The following is a 16,343-nucleotide window of genomic DNA, read 5'->3' as shown; positions in this document are numbered from 1 at the left end:
AGGACTACCTCTGCCAGCAAGGTGAGAGACTTCTGTTGAACCCAAAGGCTTTTTGCAGTTTCCTTGGCAATCAACCCCAAGGTGGCAGACAAGTTTCTGATTATGTCTCTGTTAGTGTAAAATCCATAGCTAGGAACAATTATCCCTGGAAGGTTCTGCCACCAAGTTTCCTAGTATACTTCTGGTAGCCCTCTTTAATCGATGGGGAAGGAGTGGAGACTCTCATTGTTAGGAAGGATACTCAAGGGGGTTATGGAGTGACCTAGCAGGCAAGAACCTTCCATGTGCAGGCTATTTCTATAATGGTGGGCCTACCCCAGCGACAGAGGATCAGACTCCAGGTCACAGACAAACACATATCCCAAGGGCACACATGTAGTATCTCCAAGAGTGTATTTATTTATGGATTTACTTATATTTACGGAGAGTGTATTCAACATGGAATCAAACCAAAGGTCACAAGATTCACACATTTTCAAAATCCATCTGTATGATATTTCAGATGCATTACCTGTTGGCATAAAGCCAACACCTCCTCAACCAGATTCCCCATCTGGAACGGGTTACATTTATCAATCCAGTAAGCTAGGGATCAAGGTGGTCCCATGACCACCATTCTTAGCCCATCTTGAGGAGGTGAGGAAAGTCAAAGCATGGGGTAGGTATCTTGGAGGGTAACTAACCAAACTTGAGAAGTGGTTAGGACAGAAGAAGACCTAAATCCAGGGCTTGATCCCCCTGAGCTTGTCAGAGGACTCGTATCATAGACATCTAACATGTCAGCAGCAGGGGTCATGGACAGCAAATGTTTGTGTTGGACAGATTTGGAAAGATGCTGGCCAATCCAGCAATCAGACTGATTTCCCCTGTTACAATACTTGGGATAGTTTAACTACTGAGTTGCCATGCCATTTTAGGCCAGGTGAAGGGGGAAAGGGTGGCTGAGGTCACAGCACTAAGTGTTAAGGGTGTCTAAATAAGGGGAGGGAAGGAACTATTCTTGCACACACAAGATGTCTAGAATGCAAATGATTCTAGCAATAACAACAATCAAAGCAATAATGAAATATGTAAAGATTGTACATCTAGTAAGAAAAGTGGGCCAAGCCGGCCAGCCAGCCTGGCCCCAAGAGGCAGGCCGAATGCCCCCAGGAGGCAGGGAGGGGAGGGCTGAGCTGAGCCAGCAGGGGCTACGATGCCAAACTTCTGTACTGCTCCCAGCTGCACTCAGAAGAACTTGCAGTTGGACCTGGCCTTCTTCAGGTTCCTCCAGGATCTGGCCAGATGCCAGAAGTGGGTGGAGACTTGTAGGAGAGCAGAATTGGAAGATAAAACACCTGATCACTAAATAAACGATTACGTGCCAAACACTTTGAGACCTCTATAATCTGTAGAACTAGCTCTTATAGTAAGGTGACCAGATTTTAACTTTGGTAAAGCGGTACACCATTGACGGGGTGGGGGGGTGGGGAGGTGTTCTTAATTAAAAATTTGGTCTATATGGAGCAACAAAAATTTTCATAGAATGCAAAAATAGTATTGTAATATATATATTTTTAATTTCAACATAAGTACAATTTACAAATATAATACATTAAAAAAAATTATGTATAGGGCGGAGCCTGTGGCTCAGAGGAGTAGGGCACCGGTCCACCTAGGGGACCTTGGTAGGAGGGGAGTAGGGAGTTTACATTAGGCTTTTCATTTCCAAATGAAGTTACATTAACTTCTTTATTCCCAAATGGAGTTACATTAACCTTTTCAGCAGCCAAAACCCATTGTCCCACTGTTCCCTAGCTTGTCATGCATTCTTTCCAAAAATCGGGACTTTTTTAAAATGCGTTGGGAGGCGGGATGAATTATTAAAAATCAGGATTGTCCCGCCAAAAGCGGGATGTCTGGTCACCTTATCTTATAGGACAGTTCTTTGAGATAATGCAGTACCAACGACATTTGATTTTATCGGATATTTGAACAATCCGCACAGTAGACACAGGAAACGAAGAAAAGAATTGAGTGAAGATGAAATCAGGACACTAAACGGCAAACAAATGATGAAGCTTCTGAACAGGAACAAAAACATAAAGAAACCAGTAACAGCAATGCTCAGAGCCCCAGTGCAGAAGGGGGAGTGAGAACAGGATGAGGACAGGTTACCTTTAACCCTCCAAGAGAAGGAAAACAAAGAATATCTAAAGTCTCTATTTGAAATCTTGATTCTTAAGGGAAAACAAAACATGCCTCTAGACGGACTCGAGGCTGATGAACTCCCAGAAGGTCTCTTTACTCCTGATCACTAGAGAGCCGGATAAATTCTGGTGAAGAGGCCCTGAGAAAGCTCTTTGAGAAGACAGCCGTTAGTTAACACATTTTTTGTTCAAAAGCACAGCAGAAACAGGTAGAAATCTGTGAGAGCTGCACTGGGGAAGACACGCCCAGGGATGTGAGAGACTCACGCTTCTTTTCCCGAATCACAGACGATGTAGTGGACATCACAGGGGAAGGGTACCTACTGGTCCTGGGGAGGGTCGTGGATGAATCTCATAACCTGGCAGAGGAATCTGTGGGCTTCCTGTCTTATGAATCCAATGCAGAAATTTCAGCTGTGAAATTTCACACTCCAATAACTGAGAAGTGGGGGCTAAATATGGAGTACTGTCGTGGCCAGGCTTACGTTGTGTCCAGTGGATGGTCTTCCAAAATGAAAGTTGTTACTTCTAGACTTCTAGAGAAATATCCCCAAGCTGTCTACACACTTTGCTCTTCCTGTGCCTTAAATATGTGGTTGGCAAAATCAGTGCCTGTTATGGGAGGATCTGTTGCATTGGGAACAATTGAGGAAGTTTGTTCTTTTTTCCAGCGATCGCCACAACTGCTTTTAGAACTTGACGATGTAATTTCTGTTCTTTTTCCGAACAGTGAAGGGCTAAAGAACTGAAGGAAATTTGCCATTCTCAGTGGACAAGAGGCATGATGCTTTTGAAGTTTTAGTGGACCTCCTGCAAGCACTGATTTTATGTTTAGATGGTACAAATAGGGACACAATTGTTAAATGGAATAATTGTATAGCTGGCCGAGCACTTGTCCTCTGTAGTATAGTAACAGATTTTGATTTCATTGTTAATATTGTTGTTCTTAAAAACGTCCTCTCTTTGGCTCGGCGCCTATAGCTTAGTGGCTAGGGTGCCAGACACGGGAGCTGGTGGGTTTGAATCCAGCCTGGGCCTGCCAAACAACAATGATGACTACAACTGAAAAATAGCCGGGCGTCGTGGCGGGCACCTGTAGTCCCAGCTACTTGTGAGGCTGAGGCAAGAGAATCGACTAAGCCCAGGAGTTTGAGGTTGCTGTGAGCTATGATGCCACGACACTCTACCCAGGTTGACAGCTTGAAACTCTGTCTCAAAAAAAAAAACAAAACAAACAAAAAAAAAAAACTCCTCTCTTTCACAAGGGCCTTTGGGAAAAATCTCCAGGGGCAAACCTCTGATCTCTTCTTTGCAGCCAATAGCTTGACTGCAGTTCTGCATTCACTCAATGAAGGGATGGAAAATATTGAAGTTTATCATGAATTTTGGCTTGAGGAAGCCCCAAATTTAGTAACTAAACTTGATATTCAGATGAAGCTCCCTGGGAAATTCCACAGAGCTCAGCAAGGTATCTTGGAACCTCAACCAACTTTTGGGAGTTACTATAAAGAAACCCTAAGGTTTCCAACAGGGGAACACATTCTTCAGGAACTTAAAGATACATTCTCAGAACAGCGCCTCAGAGCTCTTAAATGCTTGTCTCTAGAACCCTCAGTCATGGGGTCAGCTCAAACTCAATACATCAGAGGGACACCACGCTGACATGTGCAGAAGTGAGTGACCCAATCCTGACACACTCTCAGCCGAACTTCATTGTCAGAGAATCAAATGGAAACACAGAGGAAAAGATCTTGAGCTTCCGCCCACCATGTCTGAAGCTCTTCACCTGCCTGACGTCAAGTTCTTTCCTAATGGGTGTGCATTGCTGAAGGTCCTGCGTATTCTTCCTGTGATGAAGGCTGAGAATGCGCATTATGAAAATGGATGAAAATGTCTCAAAGCATTACTTGAGGGACAGTTTGACAGACCAAAGGTCAAGTAACTTGGCTTTGCTTAACATAACTTTTGATATTCAACACGATCTGGATTTAATGGTGGACACATATATCAAACTCTGTACAACTAAGTCAGAGCTTCCTGCAGATAATTCAGAAACCATTGAAAATACCTAAGAGACTTTAAAGGTTTTCTCTTGTATTTGATATTTGAAGGAAGAGCTTTCAAAAAGGTTCAACTTGAGTCTACTCTTAGGGGCTGTGCTTACTTTGAGTAGGGCAAAAGGCAGTGTCTTATTGCAGGTCAGATTAGCATCTTGACAAACCTTAGATAGGGTCTCCTTCACAGTACGATTCATCTCTTCAGTGTTTCCAGTGGGCTCAAGGTTGTATGCAGGTTCCAAGTTAAACTAAGGGCTTGGGGAGCATTGTACCTGATCTGACCCATGAAGGCAGCACCATTATAATCCTGAGTGGAAACTGGTACTCCAAACTATTAGGGGTTTATTGACTTTGGAAACCCTTTCTGTCTGACAAGAAAATGCCTCAACCCAGCTTGAGAAAGTATCTACAAAAATGAGTATGGGCAGTGCCTGTGGCTCAGTGGGTAGGGTGCCGGCCCCATATACTAAGGGTGGTGGATTCGAACCCGGCCCTGGTCAAACTGCAACAACAAAAAAAATAGCCAGGTGTTGTGGCGGGTACCTGTAGTTCCAGCTACTCAGGAAGCTGAGGCAAGAGAATTGCCCTAAGCCCAAGAGTTGGAAGTTGCTGTGAGCTGTGACACCACAGCACTCTACCAAGGGCGATAAAGTGAAACTCTGTCTCAAAAAAAAAAAAATGAGTAGATATTTGAAATATCCGGCTACCCTTAGCATCATGATAAAATCAATTTTCCAGTCCTCTGCTGGTCCATCATCCTTGGTCTGAACTTTCTGTGGTAAGGGGAGAGGGCTAGCAGGCTTGTTCTCTGCTTCTCTTCATACGTAGACCAAATGGTAGATGTCTGCATCCACCATAGGGTGGCATACCTGCCACAATGGGTGGGGCCATAAATATGCCCAATAACATCATTTAGAAGATATTTGGGTGCCAGAACTATTCCTGTCTCATTGTACACCCAGGATGGGGTCCTGTCCAATCAAGCACTCTTCCCACGTGCTCCCCTGAATATATGGGAGGTTCAGAGCCAATATCTACTTCAGCCAATAAGGCCATTAGTAAAGTCACAGATCCTTTTTCCCTGCTGTGTCCCCCACAGCCTGATCTATCTGGTGATCACCTCTTGCCACCAGAGTACCTGGCTGCTGATGTCCAGGGCAATGCACTATAGCTACTTCTTTGGGAGCTAAAATGGCATCTAGTGAAGCTATATTTCTTTAGCATGTTTATTTCTTTGTTACTGGAGGTTAGAAGTCCCCTTCCTTCCAGATGGCTGCATGAGTATGAACAACAGAAAATGAGTACCTGGAGTCTCTGTAAATGGTCACTTGTGCTCCTGTACCCAGCTGGAGCGCCCTGCTAAGGGCCACGAGGGCTGCCTTCTGTGCTGAGTTTCCAGGGAGGAGAGCTTCGGCCTCTAATGTCTGTTACAGGTTACTACCATGTACCCAGCTCTCCCTTATCCCCAATTCATAAAACACCTTCCATGGGTAAACATTTCTAGGTCTGAGCTTTCTAGAGCAGTGTCCATCAGATCCAGCTGGCTGGAATAAACTTGTTCAATTATTTACAAACAGGTACAGGTTCAGATGACCCTTGAGGAAGTAAAGTGGCAGGATTTAATGTAGACACCATCTTCAATTATATTTGAATTGTATGAAAGGATGGTCTGGTATCTGCCAAGCCTCCCAGAGGTCAGCCAAGACCTTCCTTTCTCTTCCAGCAAGAGGAGCATATGGGGTGAGTGGCGTGTATCTGTGGTGATTTGGCCTTATGTAAACTTGTCTGCTTCTTGAAATAGGTAACAAGTGTCAATAGCAGCCCAAAGGCAAGAAGCCATCTCTTTGTAATAATGTCCAGTCATTCTGAAAACCAAGCAATGGGGCTCTTAGTATTTCCTAGGTCCTGAGTTAACATTCCCAAATGTGTTCCTTGCCTCTTGTGCATGAAAAGGTCAAAGGGTTTTCTTATATTTGGGAACCCAAATGCTGGGATAGTCAATCACTTTTTCTTGATATTAAAAAAGGCCCAGTCCACTCTAAGGGTTCATTATCTCCTTTACTTAATGCATCAGATAGGGGCTTACTGATAAGTCCAAAGCTGGGAATCCATATACGGCACAGCACAGCCACGTCTAAGAAGCCCTGTAGTAGTTGCTATGCGGCAGGTCTGGCTATGCTGGCCAGGGCCTCCTTCCAATCAGGAAGCAGGTGTTGCTGTCCTTGGGAAAGCCCAAACCCAGGACATTTCACTGAGGCTATGAAAGCTGAGCCCTTTTCCTGGATACCTTTTCTCCCTGCTCAGCCAGAAAATGTAGCATTAACTATAGTGTTCTGATCAGATATCTCCCTTGTGGCACTAGCAACTAATATGTCATTGGCATATTACAGGTAAGTCCCATCCTTTAATTGGAGGTCTCAGAGCTCTTTAGCAAGAATCTCCCTAAAGTTGGCAGGAGAGGTTTTCAAACCTTTGAGAAGAACTGTCCAACATGGCTTTGTTCTCACAACTGGGTCTTCCCAAATAGTTCTTGTGATTCTAAGCTTAGAAGAGTACAGGGGGAAAAAGCATCTTTTAAATCTAGGACCGTGAATCAGCAAAGCCCATCAGTCAGGGCTGTGAGCAGTGTATAAGAATTGGGGGGAGGACAACCAGGGGAAAACTGTCTTTTACAGTTTGATTATGGGCTCTTAGGTACTGAACAAATCAATAAAGATGACAATGGACATGGTGCCAGGAGAGGGGACGCTCCTCTGGGGCTTGGAATAGCAAATACCCCTGGGATGGATAGGCTATTTCCTGACAGAGAATGGGGGATGTTCTGGACAGTTAGCATGGGCCCCACTGAACCTAAGGAACACTGGACCCACAGGCACCCACGATAAATGGTCATAAGAAACCCTGTGCACAGCGGTTGGCTCTCTAACATGGTGGACTAGCAATCTAGGTACTTTGACAGCTACTGCTGACAACTACCTCTGGGTGACAGAGGAGGCATACAGCTCCTTTACAAAGGCCAAGAGCTGCCTCTTTACTAACTGCTGTAAAGAATTGACTTAGCATCACTGGAACAGAAGGGGAAGACCTTTCCCTGCCAGTGCCCCCTAAGTTTCTCTTTCATCCTTGGTTGTTACGGTCTGTCGCTGTCACCAGAAAACCTTTTCCTATAATGGCCACAGCTATGCTGATGGCTCACACAAAAACACCCATGGGTACAGAGCCTCACACTTCTCTACGGTGCTTGTGGCTTACCATGGTGAGCATCTCCCTTACAAGGATGAGAGTTCATAGAATATCAGGAACATATTACTGCTTCCCAAAATTATGTGGTTTTGAATACAGGTGTGACTCCAAATGAAATGAAGCAATGGCTTGCTAATACTACCCTTTCTGAAAAGGGAAAAGAAAGAGTTTTATGTCAATGAAACTAACTCATTTGCTTTCCCACTGGTAACATCCAATTAAAGAATAAAACAACCGAGTACCCCAATAACATAACGCTAATATGAAATGATTTTATTAGGTAACTCCATCTTTTGGCCAGCTTAGTCAACTTGACACCACCACCTACCATGTTAGAAACAAAAGAATCTAGCCAGGCATTGTGGTGGGCTCTGAGAGCCCCACCTACTTGGGAGGCTGAGGCAAGAGGATCTTTCCAGCCCAAGAGTTTGAGTTTGCTGTGAGCTACTGTGATGCCATGGTAATCTACCCAGGGTGACAGAGTGAGACTCTGCCTCAAAAAAAAAAAAAAATTATTCTAACATTCTAAACATAACTGGCTAAATAGCAAAATGAAAATGGGATGGCAACCAAGAGACCAATGCTTACTCACTGTAATATTGCAAAGTACTGATGTGCAGGCAACAGAATGGGCAGTGTATCCAGGAATCTATTGGTTGGCCCCAAATGGAACTTTCTGGATATGTGGCACCAACTTAGAACCTTAGTCACCCCCTAGATGGGTAAGAAGATGTTCTTTAGGTTATCCATGGACACAAGGCCAGATAGTTCACATCCTTAGAAAGCCTACAAATCCTCAACTGGGCATTGAAGATGTTATTTGGCATGTGGAATCTCTAACATTTCATACAAAGAAAACTTCAAGTAATAGCTGCATGGGAATCTCCCTTTTAAACATGGAGGTCACTCTTATGAGTAAGCCTGTCCTTCGGAATTGCTTTAGACATGCTTACTGCTGCACCAGTGCGGGGGGATGGGGGGTGGGAACCTGTGCACTCGTAAAAACTGAATGCCGTGTTCCTATTCCTGATAAATCAGACAACATCGATAAATGAATGATGGATGTGAAAACCCAAATAACCAATCTCTCAGACAAAACCCCCACTTTGAATGACTGACTTCGTATCTAGTTTGTGTCCTGGGGAACCTAGTGGCAGAAGCTACTTCCTGGCTTAGTCTTATACTCCTGTGTTGTTTACTGTTTTCTTTTTGCCCTACTGTTGCTGTGGCCTCTGCCCTCAATGGAATGAATACACCGATGCTAAAGCTATACAGTGTTAAGCACCCTCTAGGCTCAGGAACTATTGAGGAAGAAATGGGTGCATGCTATTTTAAGGGCCAGTTTCAAGAGGCAGTGTAAGGGAAAGTGGCCTGTTGCATGGTAAGAGTGACACCATCTAGAAGTGAAATTGCCATAATCACTGATGTTTGACTCCTACATACCAAGGTATTCCCAGAGCAAGGTCAAGAACAATGCCTGTAGCATAGATGGTCCCTTAGGAAAATGCTTGTCTAACTTCCCCAATAGTTGAAAATTTTGCAGGAGAGTCTAAGGCATGGTCAGCTACACATACTTTACTGAAAAAAAAAAATTGCTTTATAAAGGATTTTCCTGGTGGGTGGTGTAGGGATCTTGGCTGCCCCAGGCATCAGGTATATTTGTAAGTCCCTATCAAATGTTTCTTTCTGAAACGCTGGATTTGTCAGCCTTTCTTTGGCCTCTCAGCCTCCTCAGCTTTATAGGGTAGGTTTGTTCACTGCAGAACAACCTCAGGTATGAAATGAGCTTTGAGATCAGAGAAAGCACTTTCACTTCTAAACTCAAAGCAAACTTTTTTGCAGCTATTTCACCAATTAAAAAAAGTTTATACTCGCTCAGGAGGTAGAGTCTAGGGACTTAACCTGAAGAGTAAACACATAATTCAAGAAAAGAAGAAAATTTGGCCAGAAGTAATCTGGCAGAATGCAATTTCAACAAAGGCAAACTAGACCAAGATAAGCCAATCAATGTAAACTTGCTTCTAAATTAATATCACAGATAAAAACTCAAAATTATATAAACAGTTGAAGGAATCAGCTGATACAGAGATCCATATATATCCATTTTGATTATTGAGCCTTCTGAAACTCATGGTTCTTTCAAAATATTTGGACCTTAGGGTGCATCAAAGGGGCTAAAAGGTACTAGAAGATAAAGTACCCCCATCTCTCCCTGTTCCTTCCCCTAGATACACTTAAATCTATAAATCTATAAATTTACACTTAAATCTATAAAATATATAAAAAAGAAACAGAACATTCTGAAAGGTAGAGACAAGAAGACAGAACAGTTAGGGGCTCTGCAACTTTAAAAACAACTTGCATTAAGGTTTCCAGCTTTTCTTTGCCTTACATATTCTGGACTGGGTGCTAGAGAAGCTAAAACCCAAAATAACAAGCAGAGATAAAAATCAAGAAAGCCTCAAGAAAACCAAGAGTTGACCTAACAAGAAAGAAAATTTTGATAGTACCCAATTATAGAAAACACCATAAAGAAACTGCAGCCCTGCCCCCACCCATTAGCAAAGGCCAAGTAGGAAATCTATGCTTTCACCTTCACCAAGCGGCAAGGAGGTGGCCTCTCCCCTCTTGAGAGTCCACGAAAGCTGAATTATGAACCTAGACCTCTACCCCTGTCTGGCAATAATAGGGCCCCTTTCCCCCTTCTCTGCAGGTGTGGCTTCAAAGGAAGGTCTCTGAAACACAAGGGTTAAATGAGATCCAAAGTCTCATAACATAAAACTCAAAATGTCTGGAATGCAAAAAATTGCTCATCATTTCCAAAACCCAGAAAATTTCACCTTGAATGAGAAAAGACAATGTTTCCTCAGTCCATTTGGTACTGTTATAACAGAATCCACCGACTGAGTTATTTATAATGAACAGGAGTTTATTGGTTTATGGTTCGGGAGACTGGGAAGTCTAAGATGAAGAGGCTGGTATCTGGTGTGGGCTTTCTTGCTGTGTCATCCCATGACAAAGGGCAAAGAGAGCATGAAAAGTGGAGGGGACCAAGGGGCATGGATAAACGTATCCTTTCAGTCATTTCCACAGTAATCAAACCACTCCTATGGTAATGGCATTAATCCATTTATGAAAGTGAAATTCATTCATGGCCTTATCACTTCTTAAAGATTTTACCTGTTGGCTCGGTGCCTGTGGCTCAAGCGGCTAAGGCGCCAGCCACATACACCTAAGGTGGCAGGTTCGAATCCCCAGCCGGGGCTCGCCAAACAACAATGATGGCTGCAACCAAAAAAAATGGCCAGGCGTTGTGGCGGGTGCCTGTAGTCCTAGCTACTTGGGAGGCTGAGGCAGGAGACTCGCTTGAGCCCAGGAGTTGGAGGTTGCTGTGAGTGTGATGCCATGACACTCTACCCAGAGGGATAGCTTGAGGCTCCGTCTCAAAAAAAAAAAAAAAAAGATTTTACCTGTTACCACCATTGCCTTGGGGATCAAGTTTCCAACACATGAACTTTGGGAGACAAATTCAAATCATATCAGGTACCAACACTGAGATGATACAAACATTATTAGAATTACCTGACTAAAATTTTAAAACAGCTATCATAAAATTGCTTCAGCAAGATTTATGAATACACTTGAAAAAATGGGAGAAAAATAGAAAATATCAGCAAAAATAGGACAAGGAACTTTAAAAACTGAACAATACAATAATAAAAATACAAAATTCAATGGATGTTCTCAACAGCACTATGAAGAGGAAAGAAGAAAGAATTCATGAACTTGAAGATAAAACAATAGAAATTACCTAATGTGAATTACTGCTAGAAATTAGGCTGGGGGAAAAAATGACCAGAGCTAAGATACTGATAAACTCATAACAAAAGATTTAACATCTACCCATGTCCTTGCAGTCCAGGAAGGACATTATTTTGGCCTTTTTTTTTTACAGGTAGGTCTGCTGGTCACAAGTTCTCTCAGTTTTCCTTCATCTGAGAATGTTGACTTCTCCTTGATTCTAAAAATATTTTTACTGAGTATAGGGTTCTAGGTTGACAGTTGTTTTTTGTTAGCTTGCTTTCAGATAAAAATCTCACTTTGTCACCCTTGGTAGAGTAGCATGGCATCTTAGCTCACAGCAACCTCAAACTCTTGAGTTCAAGTGATTCTCTTGCCTTAGCCTCCCAGGTAGCTGGGATTACAGGTGCCCACCATAGCGCTTAGCTCTATTTTTAGAGAAGGGGTTCCGCTCTTGCTCAGGGTGGTCTCAAACTCATGAACTCAGGCAATCCACCTGCCTCAGCCTCCCAAGTGCTGGGATTACAAGTGTGAGCCACTGCACCCAACTTAGGTTGACAGTTCTTTGAGCAGTTAAAAAATTGAGCCTTTCTCTTCTGGCTTCCATGTTTTCTGATGAGAAATCTAATGTCAGTCAAATTGTTTTTCTCTTATTGGTGTGGTATCATTTCTCTCTGGCTGTTTTCAAGATTTTTGTCTTTTATTTTTATTTTTATTTATTTCACACAGAGTCTCACAGAGTGCCCTGGCATCATAGCTCACAGCAACCTCAAACTCTTTGGCTTAAGCGATTCACTTGCCTCAGCCACCCAAATAGGTGGGACTACAGGTGCCCACCAGAACGCCCAGCTATTTTTTTTTTTTTTATTAAGGTGTCATTGTTGTTTAGCAGGCCCGGGCAGGGTTCCAACCCACCAGCCCAGATGTATGTGGCTGGCACCTTAGCTGCTGAGCTACAGGCACCAAGCGAAAGGGTTGTAAAATCTTAAACTAGTAAAATTTTGATACCAATAGGCTATGATAATTTATGCAGATATAATGTAATAACTATACAACCAGTTTAAAAAATCTATACAGAGACACACATTCAAAAATGCCAGCTAAAACAAAATGGAATTCTAAAAGATGTTTATGTAACCTACAAGAAGGCAAGACAAAACAGAGAATGAAAGACCGAGGAAAAAACAATCCACAAAGGCCAAAAGGGAAGACTTGGGCCCTGACATGTGGATAATTATTTTAATGATATGGATGGGCTTGGTGCTGTCCCGCATGCCTCAGAATCCTATTATTTTGTGCTCTAAAACGATATTTCTTAAAATGAAGGCTTGCATTTTAAGAAATACACCCAGAATGGTTAAAGTCACATTCCCCACCACATGATTTTCCATTCCTTGACTCATTACATACTTGAAAATGTCTTTCAGGCTCGGTGCCTATAGCTCAGTGGCTAGAGTGCCAGCCACATACACCTGAGCTGGCAGGTTCGCATCCAGCCCGGGCCTGCCAAATAACGACATCTACAACCAAAAAAATAGCTAGGCGTTGTGGCAGGTGCCTGTGGTCCCAGCTACTTGAGAGGCTGAAGCAAAAGAATCGTGTAAGCCCAAGAGTTGGAGCTTAATGAAGAAGAAGAAGGAGGAGGAGGAGGAGATGGAGAAGAAGAAGAAGAAGAAGAGAAAATGTTTTTCAAAGTCATGGACCTCAGAAACTCAAACAGCAATTAGTTGAACAGCCGTCCTTTACCATGAATGAAAGCTATGACACAAGATTCAGCACTGCCTCCAAACCAAGGCTTTCCAAATATTTCAAACCTAGAATTAAGTCCTTTTTTCTACCCTACCTCTGCCTCTTAGCATGAGGACAGTGTTAAAATGTTACCAGCAAGAGGTTCTCTGGCAGACTAGATATTCCTAACAACACTGTGGCTAGAAATGGAATAAGAGAATCTGACTTAAGTCCATCTGTGGCACAAACTACCTCCCTTTTCTCTTTCTGTCTACCCTGAGGCTGGTGAGCTAATTCTTGGAGACTTGACTTCCTCCAACAAAGAAAAGAATTATACCTATTTTGAGTATTAAATAAATTTGATAAATGTGAATGTGTCTAGCATGGGTCAAGTTTTCTGCTAGGTAGGCAAATCTAAAAATCTTCAGGATGGAGCTTTGCTGTATATTTTCATATTTTCTTTTTGAGTTTTTGTGAACTTAAGTATAATCCTGATATGTAGATCACGTGCAGAAGAAAGTACTTCAGTTTTTAATATCCTGATGTTAGCATTCACCTATAGGGTAACCATTTAATCTATTATCTAATCTGGAACACTTAGAAATGAGAATTAAAAGGACACTAGGACTATATTACCCAGGACACAGAATATCACAGACAAATCAGGATACATAGTCACAGATCAGAGAGTTAGTTATGACCCAAGAACCAAGTCACATACACATCAGAGAAGCCAAAATAAAGATCTCCAAATTTGGGGCGGTGCCTGTAGCTCAGTGGGTAGGGTGCCGGCCCCATATACCAAGGGTGATGGGTTTAAACCCAGCCCTGGCCAGCTAAAACAGCAATGACAACTGCAACAAAAGAGAGCCGGGTGTTGTGGTGGGTGACTGTGGTCCCAGCTACTCCAGAGACTGAGGCAAGAGAATTGCTTAAGCCCAGGAGTTGGGGGTTGCTGTGAGCTGTGATGCCACAGCACTCCACTGAGGGCAACACAGTGAGACTCTGTCTCAACAACAACAAAAAAAATCCCCAAATTCGGTTGAGGTCACATCTTGTATTTATAGGAAAACTTCAATAACTTTCAGCTACTCGGGAGGCTGAGGCAAGAGAATTGCCTAAGCCCAGGAGTTGGAGGTTGCTGTGAGCTGTGTGACACCACGGCACTCTACCAAGGGTGATAAAGTAAGACTCTACCAAAAAAAAAGTTGTTCTGTTTTTCAAAGAATAAATGTTTAACTCTTTGAAATTCAGCCAATCAGATAATGCGATAAGATTCTTAGCTTAAAATCAAGCTGGGCTGGCATGGGACTGAGGCCCATCTGAGCACAAGAAGGCCCACCGGGCTCCTTGAGAAGGAACCATCTAAGAAAAAGGAGAGGCATTTATAAGAGAAGGGAACAGGAAAGCAGCACCGGAATGATAGGAGGGCATTTCTGAGAAAGTCTTACTACTCCCTGGCCCATCTCCCTCTCTCCTAGACATCTCCACATCTGCAGATCTGTACAAGAGGTTTGCAGAGTGGAGTTCTATCATGCGTTATGCTAGGTGGTAGCCGAAAGCAGCCCATACGACACTTCAGAAACTTGGAAAAGTCTAGAAATCACACAGTACGGGAGAGAGACCAGAGCCAGTGTGTTACCTTCATGGTGGCCCCAGACGGACAGGGCCTGGCACGTGTGGTCTCAGACTTATTTGAGATCAAGATAGCAAACGCTTTTTCTGTATACCATTGAACGGATCCTACTTCCCCTATGTTACTGTCTTCCACATGGACAGCACTTGAAGACTTTACACATATATTTTTTTCTGATTCTAGGAAAAAACTGATACCTTTTTTCTGATATCTATAAAGTAAAATCAAAGTATAATAGAATCTCCATTGTTGACCACCTCAAGTTGGCCTCATTTTCATAGACCAGGCAGGCACCACATGTACTTAATGGAAGTTCCTTATAGTGACCACCTCCGAATGTTGATCAGCTCATTACAGTCCCTTGGGTGGCCAACTTACACAGGTTCTAATGTATTAATTGTGAAGAGAAAAGAAAGGTAAAGCTATTAATATATATTATATATAAATACATAAATATAATACCTCTATATCTACATCTCTGTGTACATATATATACCTATATATTTATAGCTATACATACATATGTGTATATACATCTATGTAAAACACATACTCACTTCTGGGATATGAGGGAATACAGATAGAATAGACAGCTGAAGGAAACTAAATTTATAGATATAATGGAGTCTAAAAACCTCATTAGTATTCTAAATCTGTTACTGTGAACTTTTTTATACATGCACTTGTATGATTATATGTATATATTCAAGTTTTTCATCCTACTCTAGGGAAAGTTACTGGGTGAGTGATGTCTTTGGAGATTCTATTTTTTTTTTTTTTTTTTTAGACAGAGCCTCAAGCTGTCCCCCTGGGTAGAGTGCCGCGGCATTACAGCTCACAGCAACCTCCAACTCCTGGGCTCAAGTGAGTCTCCTGCCTCTGCCTCCCAAGTAGCTAGGACCACAGGCACCCACCACAACACCCGGCTATTTTTTGGTTGCAGCCATCGTTGTTGTTTGGTGGGTCCAGGCTGGATTCAAACCCGCCACCTTAGGTGTACGTGGCTGGCGCCTTAGCTGGTTGAGCTATAGGCGCCGAGCCGTCTTTGGAGATTCTAACAGAAATATTATAATTTACATGAATTTAGCTTAAAGTCCCATCCTGGGCACCTTACACAAGTTTCCCCCCACCCTAAAAAGCTGTTATCTTTTCTGAATTATTAAAATAGTTTCCTAAGTAGATTAGTTCTCATTCAGATATTGAAATCATCGGAGTACAGGTGTCTCCGTGTGTGTGCATGTTGACACATTGGTTTCGGGACTGATTTTAGGCACACGAAATGGATTTGGAATGTGATTAATTGATTTTAGATAATTAAGAGATGATTTTAAAGGAAACCATTTTACCATCAAAAGTAGTAAATTCACCATGTTGGGATTGAAGAAAGCCCAAGGTGACATACTTCTTCTCTTTAAGTTTTAAAAAAAGATTAAAAGAACAAACATGAGATTCAAATATCACCATTATTACTAATAAAAATGATACTGGAGAAGGGCGCGGTTATTTGTAGATGAGTAAGCCTCCTGATACTGAACCAGAACTAGACAGAGCCCGTCCCAGCGGTGCTGGACAGGGCCATCTTCTCTTCTCTGTGTGGAGCAGGAAGGCACGCGTTTCTTTCTGGGCAGCTCGCTCTCAGAAGGAAGCCAAAAGGAAGAGTTCATGCTACGTCTGGTCATTTTCTCCTTC

The 16,343-nt window shown here is 42.7% G+C and overlaps 1 pseudogene; it reads left to right on the top strand.

Annotated features, from left to right (window-relative positions):
• Positions 1-1,195: 1,195 nt before the first annotated feature.
• On the top strand, positions 1,196-4,619 carry LOC100943970 (annotated as a pseudogene).
• Positions 4,620-16,343: the final 11,724 nt, after the last annotated feature.

Source organism: Otolemur garnettii, unplaced genomic scaffold, assembly GCF_000181295.1.
Source record: "Otolemur garnettii isolate 467f Iridium unplaced genomic scaffold, OtoGar3 scaffold00030, whole genome shotgun sequence".
Lineage (NCBI taxonomy): Eukaryota > Metazoa > Chordata > Mammalia > Primates > Galagidae > Otolemur > Otolemur garnettii.
This window is presented reverse-complemented; position numbering and strand designations above follow the sequence as displayed.